Source organism: Ceratotherium simum, chromosome 11 (assembly GCF_057802395.1).
Source record: "Ceratotherium simum simum isolate JZ-2026a chromosome 11, ASM5780239v1, whole genome shotgun sequence".
NCBI lineage: Eukaryota > Metazoa > Chordata > Mammalia > Perissodactyla > Rhinocerotidae > Ceratotherium > Ceratotherium simum.
Window position 1 is genome coordinate 56,613,361 of NC_141910.1, and position 16,695 is coordinate 56,630,055.

Genomic DNA, 16,695 nt, shown 5'->3' on the forward strand with positions numbered 1-16,695 from the left:
TATTCTTCGGTAAGGGGATTATGGATAACTTTTATTCTTTTGTCTACACTTTTCTGTATTTTCCAAATTTTCCACCATGGCCGTTACCATATTTATAATAAGCAAAAAAAAAAAAAAAATCCAAAAAGCATGTTGGAGAGCCCAGGATTGGGATAACTGGGATGTGAGGGGTGTGGGTCTCAGCAGAGGTGGTTTCAGGAAGATTCCACAGCTCCCAGGACTGCACCTAGAGCCCAACCAGGTTTGGGGTGAAGGGTGAGGTGGGTGGGCTGCCGAGATGGTTGGCCACCAGGGACAGTCACAGAGGCCAAAGGAGCCTCAAGGGGCATCTGCAGGCCTCTCTCAGGTGAGGGCTACGGTCCTTGTGACTTCTGACGGAAGAGGACCCAGTGACCCAGCTGGTGGGGGGCAGCGCCCCCTACTGGGCCTCTCTGACCAGCAGGGCTCTTCGGGTTCCACACCAGGCCGACCTGGGGGGTACCGGCCGGGGAGGAGGAGGATGGACAGCACTTATTGGGGCTTTGATGCATAATGCAGATGACACGCAGCGCCTGCATTCGGGCCGGCTGGGAGGAGCGGGAGCCGCATCCCATTAGGCCGCAGGCTGCGCTGAGCTAATTGCATTAGGCCGCACTTTATCTCTGGCCTGCATTTCAGTTGCTCCGCTTCTGTGAACAGAGCAGGAAACAAAGGAAAAGAGTGAATCTCCTGAGGAAAGAACAATTCAACGGACAAGCTTCCTTATCAGAGGCCCCTGCCCCATTTCTGTCTGTGGGACAGATGTAGCTTAGGGTGGGCGAGCGGGATTTGGGATTTAGCCACACTCACCAATAGTTGTAGGGAACTTATGGAACAGTAGCGAGGCTTCTACAGCGTGCTCTAACTAGACAGCTTTCCCGTGTGCCCCGTCTGCAGCCCCCTCTGTAACCCCAGGTTCTCCGGGGTGCTAGCTCAGAGGCGCAGAGGTCGCTTCCTCTGTAATCCGAGGCACCCGAGGGGGAAGGAGCCTGTGCCATGGCTCATTCAGGTTCTGTTTGTGGGTGAAGTTTGAATGCTCAGACCTGAGCCTCACCAGCACCTCCTTCACTGACAAGCAGAACCCCCTCCTGCCATCAGGGGGCGCTGCAGCCCCTCTCTGCTGCCAAGAGTCCCAGGTTTGGTTTTCAGGGTCCCCCTCCCGTCGCCATTTCTCCCCTGCGGAATCAGCACCCGCGCCCCAGCCTGCTACCCTGACAGAGCAGGGAAGGGCACGGGAAACTCGGGGGCCCTGGCCCTACAGTAGCCATTGCCACCGGTGGAGGGGCTGGGCTCTCCTCCTCCAGAGTGGGTAACCAGATTCTGAACTCTAAAACCTCAGGAGTTCCAGTTTTTACTCTAAAATTGGGGAGTCTCTGAACTTGTAAAACTGCACACTTTTCCAACATACATTAATTGCTCGGGTCCTTGGTTCCAAAACACTCCTGCCAGCTCACCCGCTTGCGCATTTGTTGGTTAGTTGGTTTGTTCGTTCAGTACACAGGCACAGTGCCCCTGCTCAGTGCGGGACCCTGCCCAAGGCACTGGGGACGCGGGGACGAGACTCTGCCTGACCTCGAGCGGCTGCCCCCGGCGGAGCGGAGCACTCAGCTACGCAAACTGTGAACCGGCTTAGACTCCAGACAGAAGCCGGGGATGCAGGGGGTGCAGGGGCGAGCCCAGGGGGCGATTGGGTGTGGCTACAACAGGTCTCCAGTCTGCTGTGTCTTTCATGAGTATTACAAGCGAGTTCTTATGCACAAGAAAGCGATTCGACTGTGAGAAGGAAAAGAGTCTTTTATTTTCTTTAGGAATGGTAAATAAGGCCACTCTTATTCTCGTCGGCACCAGCAACTTCTGAAGCTACGAGCAACTTGCAGTTCAGGAATTTTTATTTCTTTTATTAAAATAACGAACATTCCTTCCTCCACTCCCTCCAGAAAAAACATGGACACGGGTTGTGCACTTTGCCGAGGCGCCCCGGCGCCCAGGAGGGTGAGAACGGAGCAGCTCGTGCGGTGAGTCAGCTCAGCCTGGCCAGGGCCCATCCTCCTGCAGAGGGCTCCAGGCCCAAAGTAAACACGCCGTGCTCGGGTTCTGGAGGCCTCTGGGGACCATGGGTGGCTCCCAGGCTCGGCTCTGAACCCAGCTCCTCCTAAGCCTTTCTCCCAAAGGAGAAAGGTCCCCAAAGGTCCACGACTCCACCAAAGGCTCTCCAGGCCTCCTCCAGCCTGAATGCCAGCCCCCCCCACCCCAGTTACCAAGCAGGAGAACAGCCCAGGTCTGGCTAGCAAGGCAGGGCCCCCTTCCACTGCCACGGTCTGGGAAGTCAGTGAAGCCAAGCAGACATTTGGCCTTTCCCCAGCGTTCCTGGCTATGCTTCTGCTCCTGTGACATGATGGCACTCAGCAGACAGAAGCAGATGAGGAGGGCCCTCCTCCTGTCCGGCGCCGTGGAGTGGCCCTATCTGCCCATCATCTGGCCTGAGCAGGCCTCTCTCGGCTTCCTTTTAATGAGATGCTAATGGGATGCATCATTAACGCAGCAGCATTTAAACCCCGAGCTCTTGTAAATTTTCAAAGGTCACATTTTTACGGTGCTGACAGCCTCCTGCTTCTTTCAGCGACTGAAGAACACTAAAGACCCCAATCCTTTATGGATGAAGCTCTCTGTGAGGCTGCGGCATGGGCCGACACGCCTGCTGGTCGGGGCTGGGAACCTCCACCCTGCAACAAGCCTCCCGGGGCCCTGGGCTGTGCTCTCCCAGCTTGGGGAGAACCAGTTACACGTCGCCCGCAGAGCTGGGGCCGGGCCCCGCTCCACTCAGGGGAAGGTGTGTGTGGCTGCAGGTGGTGCACGTGCAAAGATGCCTGGCACAGGGGGTGAGGGGGCAGACACCACGGGGGAGGCGGAGGCGCAGTTCCTCCCACAGAGCACCATTTGCTCACCAGGCTGTGCACCCATGAGGCTGCGACAGCCCAGAGGGGCTGCTTTTTGATAATCTGTCTACCCAGAGGCTACTGGCGGGCGAGCTCCATGAGGGCAGGGACCCGGCACGGTGCCGGGCCCAGCTGGTGCTGGCCTGGTCTCGGTGCCCAGGGAATGAATGAATGAGGGCAGGGTCTCTGCGCTACAGTGATGGCCAGCAGTAGGCGCATTCATCACTGTTGGTTCAACGAGTGCATGAATGCGTGGAGTGCATTTCAGAGAATGCATAATGTGAGTAACGGAACGGAGATGTGAAACAGCTTGGTGCATTTGGGAAACGTGATGCAGTGAATTCCCCTCATTGGGGAGATGAGGTTTCCAGACTGTGGGGTCCTCGTGGGCTGGGACCCCCAACACCATTGCCCCAGATGCTGCCAGAGGCTGCTCAAAGGCCTAACACCCCAATCTACTGATTGATCATGAGAACTTATCAGTTGTGCCCCCGCACCCCTGCCCACGTGCCTGAGTGTGGTGGAAAATGTGAATGCCGAGGTTGACTGCTGCCTCTGTGGGGCTGGGGATTGCCTGGAGAAACCAGAACTCAGCCTCTTTCCCTATTTGCCCAAGGTGGTCAGAAGAGAGTGAATCAGTGGAGCCTGGAAGTCAGGGAGAGTTTCAAGAAGGGACAGGGCTGGCGCTGGGCCACAAAAGCGAGGCAGCCTTCAATAAGGCAGACAGATTTGGACCAAGGTAGCCACCAAAGGACCCGACAACAAGTGCGTTTCTAGCCTGGATACATTTTACGGAGCCCGGCTCCAGAGTCCACTTCCAGGGTTCATGTGGGCCTCCTCTGGGGGGAGTGACAATGCTAGCACCCACGTCCCCTCCTGCTGATGAACTTGCCTCAACAGACCAGAACTTGCAAGCCTTGACACTCTTGTCACTTGTGTGGTGCTGACAGGGCTGGCAGGGATGGCCTTCTGCGGAGCAGCACTGAGTATAGCCAGCCCCATCCCTCACAGCAGTGAGCCCCCACTCAGTGTCCCCCAGCCCTCACTTTGGTTTAATTGGCAAGACAGAGCTTCTGTGCTCACTCTGGGCCAGAAGCACTGCTGGACACCGAGGCATAGTGATGGTCAAGGCTTGGTTCCCACCCTTGAGGAATTTGTGCCCAGCAGGATGGGATATGCCCACCCCAGGGATCTGGGAGGATGACACAGGCTGGGAACAGCCCCACGGTGTTGTGACACTACACCAGCTCTGGGCCTAGCCTTTTAAGAGGACTCGCAGGCTCTGCCTTGGTCTCTCAGAGCCTCCAGACCAGACCAGCTCTCAGATGAATACCGCCGAGTGACTCTCGTCAACACTGTGGAAGCAGCAGATGCTTCCGCCAGGCCCTCTCAGAATTTTTATGCACACATTTGTGAGATATTATAAAATGTTGTTTAAAGCCACTAAAAAAAAAAAGAAAGGATACACATTCTACTGTGTATATTGCAAAATAGCAAAAGATCAAAAAGTCGTTTGTGTGTTGCTCTTGACATATAAATGCAACAGTTCTATGTGCATCCCTTTGTGTTCCACAGCAGATTGGGGGCAGCATAAATAGAGTGGGGACGGTAACTACATAACCGCTACAACTCGAGTTAGTGCAAGCGCACCCCGGCTGGGGGCCGTGGCAAGTGGCCCTGGGTGAAAACTGAGAAGCCACAGGGGGGACACCAGGAGGGGTAACCTGGGGCTGACTGCACTCTGAGCTTTATCTGCAGCCTCGCTTTGTCTCATGACTCCCCATAATTCCCACCTAATTTAGGAAAGAATGTAGATTTCTGGACCCTACCCTCAGAGCTTCTGATTCCGTAGGTCTGGGGTGAAGGATCCCAAAATGCGGCTCTTTAACAAGCCTACCAGGTGATGCATGGACCTCACTCTGGGGAGCAGTGATGGCCTTGACATTCAAGTTTGCAGGCCCCTGTGCCTGAACGTGGGGAACCTGGGGCAGGAGCTGCTGGGCAGGTCCCGATGGGGACAGATTTTCAAGTCTTGCTGATGTGGCTCATGGGAGCCGGTTGCTTGGTGATACTGTCTTCATGGACTCCTGTTCGCAGCCTAGGTTTCAAGGGGTCAGAAGGACGTGTTGACAGACATCAAAGCTATAAATCCGTAGCCTCTGGGAAGAGCAAATGACATTTATGGGTCTCTCAGTTCTCATTTCATGATTGCTACTGAACTACAGAGAAGAAAATAATTGCAGTTAAATCCCCACTTGGGGCTGGGGGAGGCTTTCTGGAGGCTCTCCTGCCCTCATTAATGAGGCTGCCCTCTCTGGCCCCCTGGACCCAGGCCGGCGCCCTCAGCCTCCCCTTCGGAGCCCCGCCATAATGCGCTCCGGAGCCCGATGAAATTTCTAATAATACTAACCAATGATGTGTTAAATTGAGACACTTCTGGCTCTCATGCTGGAAACTGCACGATGGTTTAAAGGACCAGTGCTTACCTTTCTCTATCAATTTGCTGCTAAATTACTGCTTTCAGAGCAACTTACAGAAAAGTAATTCTTTATTTAAATTTTAATTTCAATCTTGTCATTTTAAATATATATTCAGATTCCAATCATATTACAGAATATGATGATGTCTCTGGAGGGCAAGTGTTCCTGCCGGGAGCCTGGGTGAGGGCAGAGGATGTGATGGGGTGGGGGGCGAGGGAGCTGAGTAAGGAGGGAGTGAACCCAGGGGGCAGTTGGCGATGGCAGCCATGTGCTGGGGTGGGAGACGGAACTGCAGAGGCCAGTGGCCGGCCTCTAAACTGGCCCTGCGACCCCAGGCTTTGTGCCTGGCCCTGAGTGTCACCTGCAAGTACTTTAAGTTGAAACTACCAACCACTTCCTGTGCCCTCTCTCTCATGGGATCACCATAAGGACTCAACAAGCCCCAGCCATAGATGGATGGCAGGCACAGATGAGATGGCGCTGCCTGGCCTGCCGCCATCCTAATGGCTCACATCATTGAGCACCTCCTACATGCCAGACATGGGCATGATGTGATTTCCTTCCATGAGGAGTTCTGGGTTCTCACCTTCATTTTACAGATGAGAGTAAGGAGGCCCGGAGAAATTCAGTAATACCTACAGTGTACCACGTTGGGACTCCAACCCTGGTCTGTTCTATCCTAAGACCCTCAGAAGTGCTTTCTGATGGCCAGAATGTTCCCAGGCCACCTCTCTCTGGCCCACCCCTGCTGTCGCTGACAGCCCCATAAACAGGCTGCGCCCACACTATCCTGTTGGGGTAACACTTAGAGCCCCTCCTCTGGAGCCCACAGGAGTACCAGCCATGGCCTCCCCTTCCCCTACTATGTCCATTCCGACTGGGCCTCCTGCTCTGACCGTGACAGCACGCTGGGGCTGGGGAGGCAGATCCACTGGGCTTCCATCATCTCTCCCACTCCTTTGGACCCCCTAGACCCTAAGCCACCGCTGATGCGTTCCCCTAACCCCTGCCAGTGCGGTCTTGGCCTCTCCAATGGGGCCAGTTCTTCAGTCTCAGACCAGGGCGGCACAGACTGACACCTCCACCCCTCTCCAAAGCTGGCAGTGCACTCCAGGGTCCACCCTTCCCGTCCCCACCTCCTCTCTCCCTCTCTCTTCATCACCCCCTTCCTCTTGGCTTTCCAACACAGGGACCGAAAAATTGTTTGTGACCACTTCACCTGCCATTCCAGCATCCATCTGCCCTCTCTCTTCCTTTGTGGTCATCCCCTCCATGGGATTCGGGGCCCCTGATCCTCTGCTCCTGCTTCAGTGAAACCATCCCCTTTAAAGGAACAGTCATCTCTGATGCCAAAGCCAGTAGCGTTTCCCCATCCTTGTTCTCTGACCCCTAACACTGGCTTCCTCCTTCCTCCTTCCTGAAACTCCCTTCCCTTCCATTCCTGTAACATTGCTTCTCCTGGTTTTCTACTTAACCCTCTTCCTGGGCCTCTTCTCTGAGCTGTTCACTGGCTTCTTCTCCTGTCAGTCTCAGATGTGGATGTGCCCTAGGGCTCAGGCCAGGCCCTGCCTCTCCCTCTCTCGGGTCCATTTGGGCCCTATCTTCCTTCATAATTATTTTTCTGATATGAAACATCTGTGCAGTAGCCATTGTCTTTGATAGAACCCAGCCTCCTATAGTATTCTGGAAAGAGATTTGCTTTTCCCTTTTCCAACATCAAAGTCTATACCTTGGAGACATTTTTGCTGAAAGTTCAGCTCAGATGGTCCCCCTTGCAAATGTAGAGCTGGGGCTGGTTTTCTGCACCATGCTCTCTCATGTGCCCTGTCCAGGCCCCCAGCCCCTTCCTCCAGACCCCCTCCCAATGGATGGGCCTTATGGACAAAGGAAATGATAAATCTGGCAGAACCTTACAACTCAAAGCTTTCAACTTGCCTCTAACAACTTTCAACTGAAAACTTCTTAGTCCCATTTCCAAGTAACTTTTCATCCATTACAAAACCCACAGCATTTTCAAAGGAGCTTTGAAATAAGATCACCTAGAAAAAAAAGCCCAACACAAACGAAAGTCTTTGAAAAGAAAGAGGCCCTTTCCTGGGCTTCAGCTCCCCTCTGATATCAGTTTCCCTTTCATTCTGCTGAAAGGTGCAGGGTAGGCCTGGCCCTCAGCAGACGCCTGTGATGTGAGGGAGCGAGTGGCCCAGACGGACAGACGGGGACGAGGAGGAGAGCGAGGGGCACCTGCTCACAGCGCTGGGATGGGCCTTTCATGGTCTCCCTTCAATCGGGCCTCACGGCTCCCCCGGCAGCCCTGTTCCTTGTAACCTGCCTGGCCTGCTCAGAGGCCCAGCCGCCCCGCCTGTTCCCACTCACCTCCACACTGGTGACAACGCCGCTCCCTCCGGAGCACGGGGAGCCATCTCCATTCTTGTCGCCAAAGTGGGCGGGAAGGTGGGCAAGGCGAGGGCAGCCTTGCTCTGGTCTTTGATGGGACATTTCCCAAATGCCAGCCCTGCAGGCAGTGACTCTGGGACCACCCCTCGACCTCCCCCGAGTGACACGTCCGTCCTCCCAGGGTCAGCTCCGGACTCACAGACACACATCAGACAACAGCCATTTCCGGGAGCCTTTGTTATTTTCAGATTTGAAATCCTCAGTGAATCTGGTGAGGAAAAGTCCTCTGTGCAGGGTAGCTGAGCTAAGAGTGGGTGTGGGGACACGTGTGGGTGTGTTACTGAACTGTGTGCTGATCCAGCCTGGCCCTCAGAGGCCTAGACTCTGAGTGCCTAATATTAGTTTTGAACCAGGAGGCCTTTCTGGAGGTGGCTCCCCACCAGAGGAAGCAGTAGGCTCTTTAGAACGGCTTGGCCAGGGGCTGGCCTGGCCCATCTGCCCCCAAGGCCCTCCCCAGAGGGCATTCTGAGATTAACTAATCCTCACCCTCCTTGTGTGCAGGCCCCACCCGGAGCCAGAAAGAACCCCAAGAATGAGTACTGGCTGACTGCGACTCCTCCTGGGGTCCCTTCTTCAACAAACACTTACACTGCTATTGAAACCCCCAAGGTCCACCTTGAGTCGTGGGCCTTGACAGCATTCCTTGTTTTTCACTACAGACAAAGGCCGCCGGCGAGAAGGAAGTTCTAAGTTCTGAAGCAAGCCCTTGGCCTTGTGACTCGCACAGCTGACTCTCCCAGGCTGAAGTCGACTGAGAGCTCGACTCTCACGCCTGGCAAGACGGTCCTGACACAGACATCTTCGGCGACCTCATTAGAGGCCTAACAAGAGAGAGGATTGTGGCAGGGTCACCCCGAGGTCAGGCAGGACAAAGAAACAAACAATGCAGCACAAATGTCGCTGCGAGGTGGCCCCTCAGACAGGGCGGCACAGCTGAAGGAGCTAAAATAGTTTTACTGCCAGGACTTCAAGACTCACTGAAGCAAGTCAGCCCTGAGTATGTTATCTCAGGACCGGAGCCTAGATTCTGACGCAGCGTGGGGCTGGGAGCTCGGCGGGACTGACCAGCTCTGTGGTGGAATATTCTAGAAGCATGCAACGAGGGACTCAGCTTACATCTTCCCAGTCCCCTGGCCTCTCTCTGCTTTCTGCCAGCTCAGGCTCTCTGTCATGAGAGCACCGCGCAGCCAGGCAGGGTCCTGAGGGAGAGGCGTGCCCTCTGGCCACAGTCCAGCTCGGCTCCATTAGTTCAGAATTGAGGTGGTTTAAGTGATTTTTTTTTTTTTAAAGGAAGTGGCATCATTCAGTACTAGCCTGTCTCTTCAGGCTTTGGAAAGCTTGCTGGGCAGACAGATTCTATCTAAACTCACTGGAGGTCCAGGTGCAAGAGGGAAAGTGGTAAAATCCTTCCTTAAGAGGTGGTGGAGGGGGCGGGAGAGGTAGAGAAGCAGCCCTCTTGGCATAGACAGACAGATTTCCAGAGCTCAGGAGTGACATCAGAGGAGGAGCAGGGTTGTGGGTGACCAGAGCAGTGTAAGCCTCTGGCCCTGCTCTGCAACAGGATGGGGCAGCCACTGTACCCACTCCTGGGCAGCTGGACCTGGCTCACCATGGAGACAGCCGAGGGACAGTCTGTGGGGCGTTCCACCTGTGGCTGCTTGCCGTGGATCCCTGGGTCGGTGAGAGGGGGTCCCAGACAGGGGCCCAGACAGCCTGGGCGACGCTTCCTTCCCTTCACCTCCTTGTAGCACCACTGGCTACCACAGCTCCATCTTCAGGTGTATCATTTGTTCATTGATTCATTCACCCCACACTTATTAAGAAGCTAACGTGTTCTGGAGACACAACGATGAAGAGTCTGTGGCCTAGGGGAGCGCACAGGCTAATGGAAGAATCATACTCATAATTACAACAGCTAATGCCTACTGAACCCTTAGATGTGCCAGTTTATAACTTTCAAGGCCCGAGAGTTCTTTGAGGCCAAGGTCTGGGTGTCCATCTCCATTCTCCACTGTATTAGTCAGCTCGGGCTGTCATAACAAAATACCATAGACTGGGTGACGTAACAATAGACATTTATTTCTCACAGTTCTGGGGGCTGGAAGTCTAAGATCAGGGTGCCAGCATGGTTGGGTTCTGGTGAGAACTCTTCCTGGCTTGCAGATGGCCGCCTTCTTGCTGTGTCCTCCTCACATGGCAGAGAGAGAGAAAGCTCTAGTCTCTTCTTCTTTTATAAGGACACTGGTCCCATCATGGGGCTGCCACCCTCATGACCTCTTTCAAACCTAATTATCTCCCAAAGACTCCATCTCCAAATACCATCATGAAGGGGCTAGGGATTCAATATATGAATTTAGGGGGACACCGTTCAGTCCATTGCACCCACAGAGCATGCGCACAGTGGGTGTTCAGAGAACGCTTGCTGAATTGAGTGGGATTCTATCTGCCTGTTGTTTCTCTGCTCTACCTTGTCCACCAGACCCTGGGAGTGTTTAATGGAGTGACACCCACAGGCCTGACCAGCATACGTTTGGTCCTCCCACCAGCTCTAATTTTCTGATGGTTTGCTTTTTTTTCTCACAACATAATCTCCATGATCTCTAGTCTTTCCCGAATGCTGTTGAAAGGCTTGTTGTATTTACCTCCGGAGAATCCGCCGTGCCCCTGTGCAATTTTCCATTGTCATGGTTCATTTTAATTTCCTCTAAGGCTGTTGGCTACTCTTGTGTTCAGAAATAGCTTGTTCCACTTAATAAAAGTGCTTAAATATGCAGACAGGAGAAGTTTCCTTTGCTTGCTCCTACACAACCCAGTAAGTGGAGTGAGTTGCACGCCCTGCCTCGTGCAGTTAGGCTGAGCACACACCAGGTGGCTTCCCAGGAAGGAGAGTCTCAGAATCAAAGGGATAAGGGCAGAGGCAGGATCCAAGAGCTTCTGGTGGAAACCCAGCCAGCCTGGGTGGCCACACATCGCGTCGTCCGGCTGACAGCACACAGGTCTCCTGAAGTGCTTCCCCTCTCCATAATGATGAGAACTCTGGCCCCACAGAAGGAAGGTCTGGGTTTGAGGCTTGCTCTACCTCTAACTTGCCTTGTGACCTTGCACAAGTCAATTCACTTTTCAGAGCCCCTGCTTTTTCATCTATAAAACTGGCATGATAATCTTCCTTCCAAAGACTGATTTCAGAGAGGAGTGGAAGTCCCCTACTTCCAGGGCCAAGCACAGCAGCTGGGACAAAGCAAGGGGCGCAGCACATGGCAGCTATGATGATTACTACTAGGGGACCCAAGAATGCAAGAAGGGTGCCATGCCCAAAGCAGAGTCTTGCTTCAACAGCAGCTTTCTCTGGGTTGCTGGGGCCAGAGGATCCCTCTCGGGCTGTGGATTATCAAGAAAGGACACAGGAGAGGAGAGCAGGCTGGATCCTGATGCACAGACCAGGATCTGGGGAGCTGGGCTTCCCGCAGATGTGGCAGCTAGTCTGGTGGTAGCTAGTCTGAACTGCAAGTCAAGGTCTTAGAGCTGTGTTGGGCTTGTGGACCCAGACAGCCAGGGGCAAAGTCACAGTGCACCTTTCTTTGGCTTAAATAACAACTAGGAACCAAGAGTCTAGGGTGGCTGGTGGATGGGAATAGGAACTGACTTAAAATCCCCGATAGAATGGCAGCTGAGAGGCCTCCATTTTATTGGCTCAGGAAGCCAGTTCCTACCCTGATGCTCTTGGCAGGACACCGAAGCCTCCTGGCCTTAGAGAGAAACCCTAGGCTTAGCTCTGGGGTGGAGGTCGAGTGAGGCAGGGTAATACAATATTCTGAGTCATAAGTACCCCAGGGAGGGACATTCCAGACAGCCATGTGCATCTCGCCCTCACGAGAATCACCTCCGGGGGCTATTCTCCCTGAAATCACATCTATAAACATCCCCCAAACAAGCCCATCTCCTCGCTCATCTTCATCCAGGTTCAGCACTGACATCACAACTTACATTGCTCAGGCAGGTTAATTTATAAGCTCACTCGAGGTCACATATGCAAGTCAAGAGCAGAGGCGGGGGAACCTCCAAACCCAGACCTTGGTCATGGCCAGCCTGCAGCTCTCTCCTGCATCTGTCTCCTTCTGAACACAAGACTCCAAGCACCCACATGGTCCGTGCTCTACAACCCCGCCCTCCGGAAAACCCATGTTTGCACGCACACACACGTTCACATAGGTGCACAAGTATGCACACACAGGCACTCGCCTACTTCCACACCCAGACCACACACATGCATTCCACACTCCCACACACACCCACACAGCCCCGGCCCTCTTGGGCTGCGGGGGGATGCCAGCCCCCACAGGGCAGGAGATGCTGGCAAACACCCTCTACCTGCCCCACAGAATCTATTTTTCTCCAATGGCTCTGAAACACAGAGTCCCCCGTGGCCACTTTGAGCTTCCCTCCCAGACACTTTTTCCTAAATCAGCTTCCAATCTGACTCATTTCAGTTTTAAAACAAGAAAACATCAACAAACACGATGGAGGGAAACAGATGGTAACAATTACAGGAGGGAGAAAACAGAGCCGTTCCCTCTATAAGGGGCAGGCGAACATATTGCCCCTAGACAGTGCATTGTCCCCCGGCCACCACTGAGTAAACATGGGTGCTGGGACAGGCCAGCACTGGAGGGGTGGTGAGGGCCTCTGAGCACCACAGGGCAGGCCTGGTGGAACCCGGTAACTGCCGGTTCTCCAGGGAGGGAAGGATAGATGTTCTAGCGTATTCCAGGCTGCCTCACTACCTCTGACGCTCTGTCTGAGGTCTGAGAGCCGGGTGGGATGGCTTCTTCCTCTGCACGCGGGGCTCACGGTGACAGCAGCAGCCTGTCTCACCCACCAGTCTGTGAGCTCCTGAAGGCAGGACGAGGGTTCTCACTGTGGGTGGTGGTTAGAGCTGGGCTGCTGGGTTCAAATGCAAGTCCTGCCACTTACAAGTGGGGCAAGCTGGGGCAAGCCAGTGGACCTCTCCGTGCCCTCCTTTCCTCACGCCTAAGATAGAGATGTCTAGAACCTATACCGCAGGATTATGAATTAGTAAGTGGAAAGAACTTAGAACTCTGCCCAGCGCACACGGGTGCTCTATGTAGACGCTCTTGTTATTACCCATGCCGATAGCCGACTCAGTCAGCATCGGTAAAAGTTTAAGCTGGGCCCTGATAGATGGGGCATTCCAGGCAGGGGAAGCCACGCACTGAAGTTAGGACTGAGAGGATGAGCACCCTTGCTGGGGTGGGGTGCCCGAGCATCTGGGAGCAGACGGCCGGGTTCAGGGTCCTGACCTGGAGTTTGCTGTCCTCCATCTCCTGGCACTGCCATTTGTCCATCCACGGTGGTTCGAGTAGGACAAGGGCTCTGCCCTCCAGCAGATCAGACTGGTGGAGAGACAGGCAAGGAAACAGGTGCAATTCAGAGAGATCAAGTGCTGTGCCAGAGGGGGACACCTACCCCAGCCGTGTGGGTCCAGGAGAGCTGCCTGGAGGAGGGGGCTGAGTCCTGAGTGACAGGAGGAGGGGCGTAGAGGTGAAAGGAGGGGTGATGTACTATTCTGGGCACAGGGAGCCTGATGCCTTTTGAGTCAGAATATCAGGGCATCCAGAGTGAGGGGTTTAAGTCCCTGTTCCTTCATTACCGGAGCGCCCCAGGCAAACATTTAATGTCTCTGAGCCTCTGTTGCCCCATCTGCTTAATGGGAATTATAGTCTCCTTCTTTTCAGGCCTGATGGGGGGTCTAAGCAAGGGTGTGTAACAGAAGTGCCTGGCTGACTCCTGGCACACCAAGGTGCTCACTGCAGGAGCCACTGTGATCTGCCTTATATTTTTAAATTTTTATTTATTTATCTTTTTTCTAGTTTCTTTTTTTATTGAAGTATAGCTGACATACAATATTATGTTAGTTTCAGGTGTACAACATAGTGATTCAACATTTATATATGTTACAAAATGATCACCATGACAAGTCTAGTAACCATCTGTCACTGTACAAAGTTATTACAATATTATTGACTATCTTCTCTATGCTGTACATTACATCCCTGTGACTTATTTATTTTATAACCGAAAGTTTGTACCTCTTAATCTCCTTCATCTATTTTGCCCATCCCCCCACACCATCCCCTGTGGCGACCACCAGTTTGGTTACCCTGCCTTTTAAATGGGACTTGCTCCCTCCCCATGTGTCCTGTTCTCAGCGTCCTTTACACACACAAGCTCGCATGTGGTGTAAGCTCTCCCCAGCACACCAGTGATCACAAATGTCCTCACATGCTGCTCTGGACTGAAGGTTTGTGTCCTCCCAGGATTCCTATGTTGAAATCCTAGCCCCCATGTGATGGCATTAGGAGGCGGGGCCTTTGGGGTGATTAGGTCATGAAGGTGGGGCCCTCATGGAAGGGATCAGCACCCTTAGCAGAAGACACTAGAGAGCTCGCTTCCTCCCTCTGATCTCCGCCACGTGGGGACACAAGAAGACGTCAGCAGCCTGCAACCCCACAGAGGGTCCTCAGTGGAACCTGATTGTGCTGGCACCCTGATCTCAGCCTTCCAGCCTCCAGAACTGCGAGAAATACATCTCTGTTGTTTATGAGCCTCCAGGTTATGGCATTTTGTTATGGCAGCCTGAGCTAAGACACACGTGCACCCTCCCACATGTTCGCATACAAGGGGACAAAGAGACACCAGCTGGCATGCACTGATGCCCATATCTTCCCCTTTGCCCCAACATGTGCTTACACCTGGTTCCCACGCCCCACCCACCCAACTCTGCCCAGTCTCTAGCCTCTGGGGATGTGTGGTGGCCGCCCCTATTCCAGGGCCCTGGATACCGCAAGCAGCATATAACCACCACTGAGTGACATCATTCTGGGCTCACTTTGAATGTCAGGCAGAAGCAGGCTGTGGGAGCTCCAGGATGAAGGGGAGGAGGGTATACTTCACCCCTCCTCATCCCCTCCCAGGGCCTGTTACTCACACATGTGGATCAGGCAGCCTGTCTGGTAAGCACTCCTCAAATGCAGAGGGCCGACTTTCTGCTGCACACTATTTTGGCAGCTCCTTCTATTTTAAAACATATTAATGCCCCCGCTTGTTCTCCTCGGGGCTCAGCATTTTCAAATTCTTTTCAGTCTGCCCACTTCTCGGCCTAGAGTCTTTCCCGTTAGCATCAGGGCCCAGCACGCTCCTCTCCTCCCAGATGCTCCCAACGCGGCCTTTCCCAAGCTTCCCCAGGAGGGCAGCAGCCTGGGAGTCAGGAGGCCTGGGCTCTGAGCAACCTGGACAAGACCCTTGTCCCCTCTGGGCCTAATCTGAAAAATGGGCAGTTGCAAAATAGCAGCGTGTCTTAGCCTGGACAGCCTTTTCCATTCTCTCCCCTGGGGAGCCTCCCTCGGTGGCCTGAGGTGGGGCCTGGGCTGTCAGTCATAGAGCCAGGGCCTCAGCTGCTGCTGCTGCTGGGCGAGAACTGAGAGCCATGCCCCGGAGGCTTCTAAGACCAGTCCCCTTCACAGGCAAATGCCAGTTCTTCCCTGCCAGGGGACTGGGGCTTGGAGCACTCCAGTCCTCCTCCAAGGCCATCCCTGCAGTGGGACTGTGTCCTTGAGCTGCTGGGCTGAGCACCGTCTAAGACAACATCCCACCAGCTCCCTGAACGCTGGTCCCACGAAGGTGACCTGCTGTCCCATGCAGGTTTGTCCACGTGGTTCTCATCACACATGGCAAACGTTGGCCTCCATACATCCATCTCTGTGGGCTTGGCCTCTCTCTTTAAGTGTTGGTATTTCTAAGGGTTCCACAATGTTCTTCTCAGGCCTCCCTCCCCGACCCCTGGAGGGGATCCCACTCCTGCTTCTGGACTTATCGCCTGATTGCCAGATCTTTGCCACTTTTAAATTCCAGACCCCACATACTTAAATGCCTGCTGCACATTTCTACTTGGATGTTCCACCTGCACCTCAAACTCAGCGTGTCCTGCACTGGATTCCCAGCCCCCTCCTCCCCAGCCCAGATCTGCTGCCTCAGTTTATGCTCAGTCCCAGAGCTGGCCCACCCCCTCACTGTTACCCAGGGGCACAGGGACTCAACTCTAATGGCCAGCTCGCCCCCACACATCGGCTCTGCTGATGCTTTCCTCCATATTCCTCCAGCAGCCCTGACCACTCTGCCCCCTTCCATCTGCCTTCCACCTGGCATCCTTCTTCCCTGTGCGTCCACCCTAAGCTGATCTTTGTGTTGCAGCCAGGTAGTTTTCTAAATATGACCATATCACTCTTCTCTCTAAAACCCTCCAGTCCCACAGTCTAAGGGGTCAAGTCCAAACTCCCTGATGTGGTTCCCAAAGCCCCGCTGGCCTCCTGGCACCATCGCTCGCCACTGTACCCTGGCCCCTCATCCTCCCCAGCACTCGCTCGCACATTGCTGCTTCATGCCTCCATGCCTTGGCCCAAGCCTTCCCCTCCACGTGTCCACTGGACTCCCCTTCTCCAAGGCTCACTCCGTCTTACCCTTGAAGACTCAGCTGTGGCATCATCCTCTGAGAAGCCTTCCCTAAACAGCCCTCTTCCCTGGCGGGGCCGCATGCATCGCCTCTGGTCCTCCAACACACCCCAGGGGGGTGGAGCCCCGTGTGTGCCACTGGACTGTAATTCCTGTTTACTCCTCTGGCCCCCACTAGACCATGAATGCCTTGAAGTGAGACTGTGCCTCATCTCTACGATCAGACTGCACATAGTTGGTGCTCAGTAAAGGTTTGAGGCGTGAATTAAGCCTTAATAGGG

General features: G+C 54.1%; 1 protein-coding gene across 1 annotated transcript in view; it reads right to left on the reverse strand.

The window, feature by feature from the left end:
• The window catches only part of KLHL29 (kelch like family member 29), a 308,777-nt gene that overhangs the window by 69,594 nt on the left and 222,488 nt on the right, over positions 1-16,695 (reverse strand). The gene's annotated exons all lie outside the window — the stretch shown is intronic.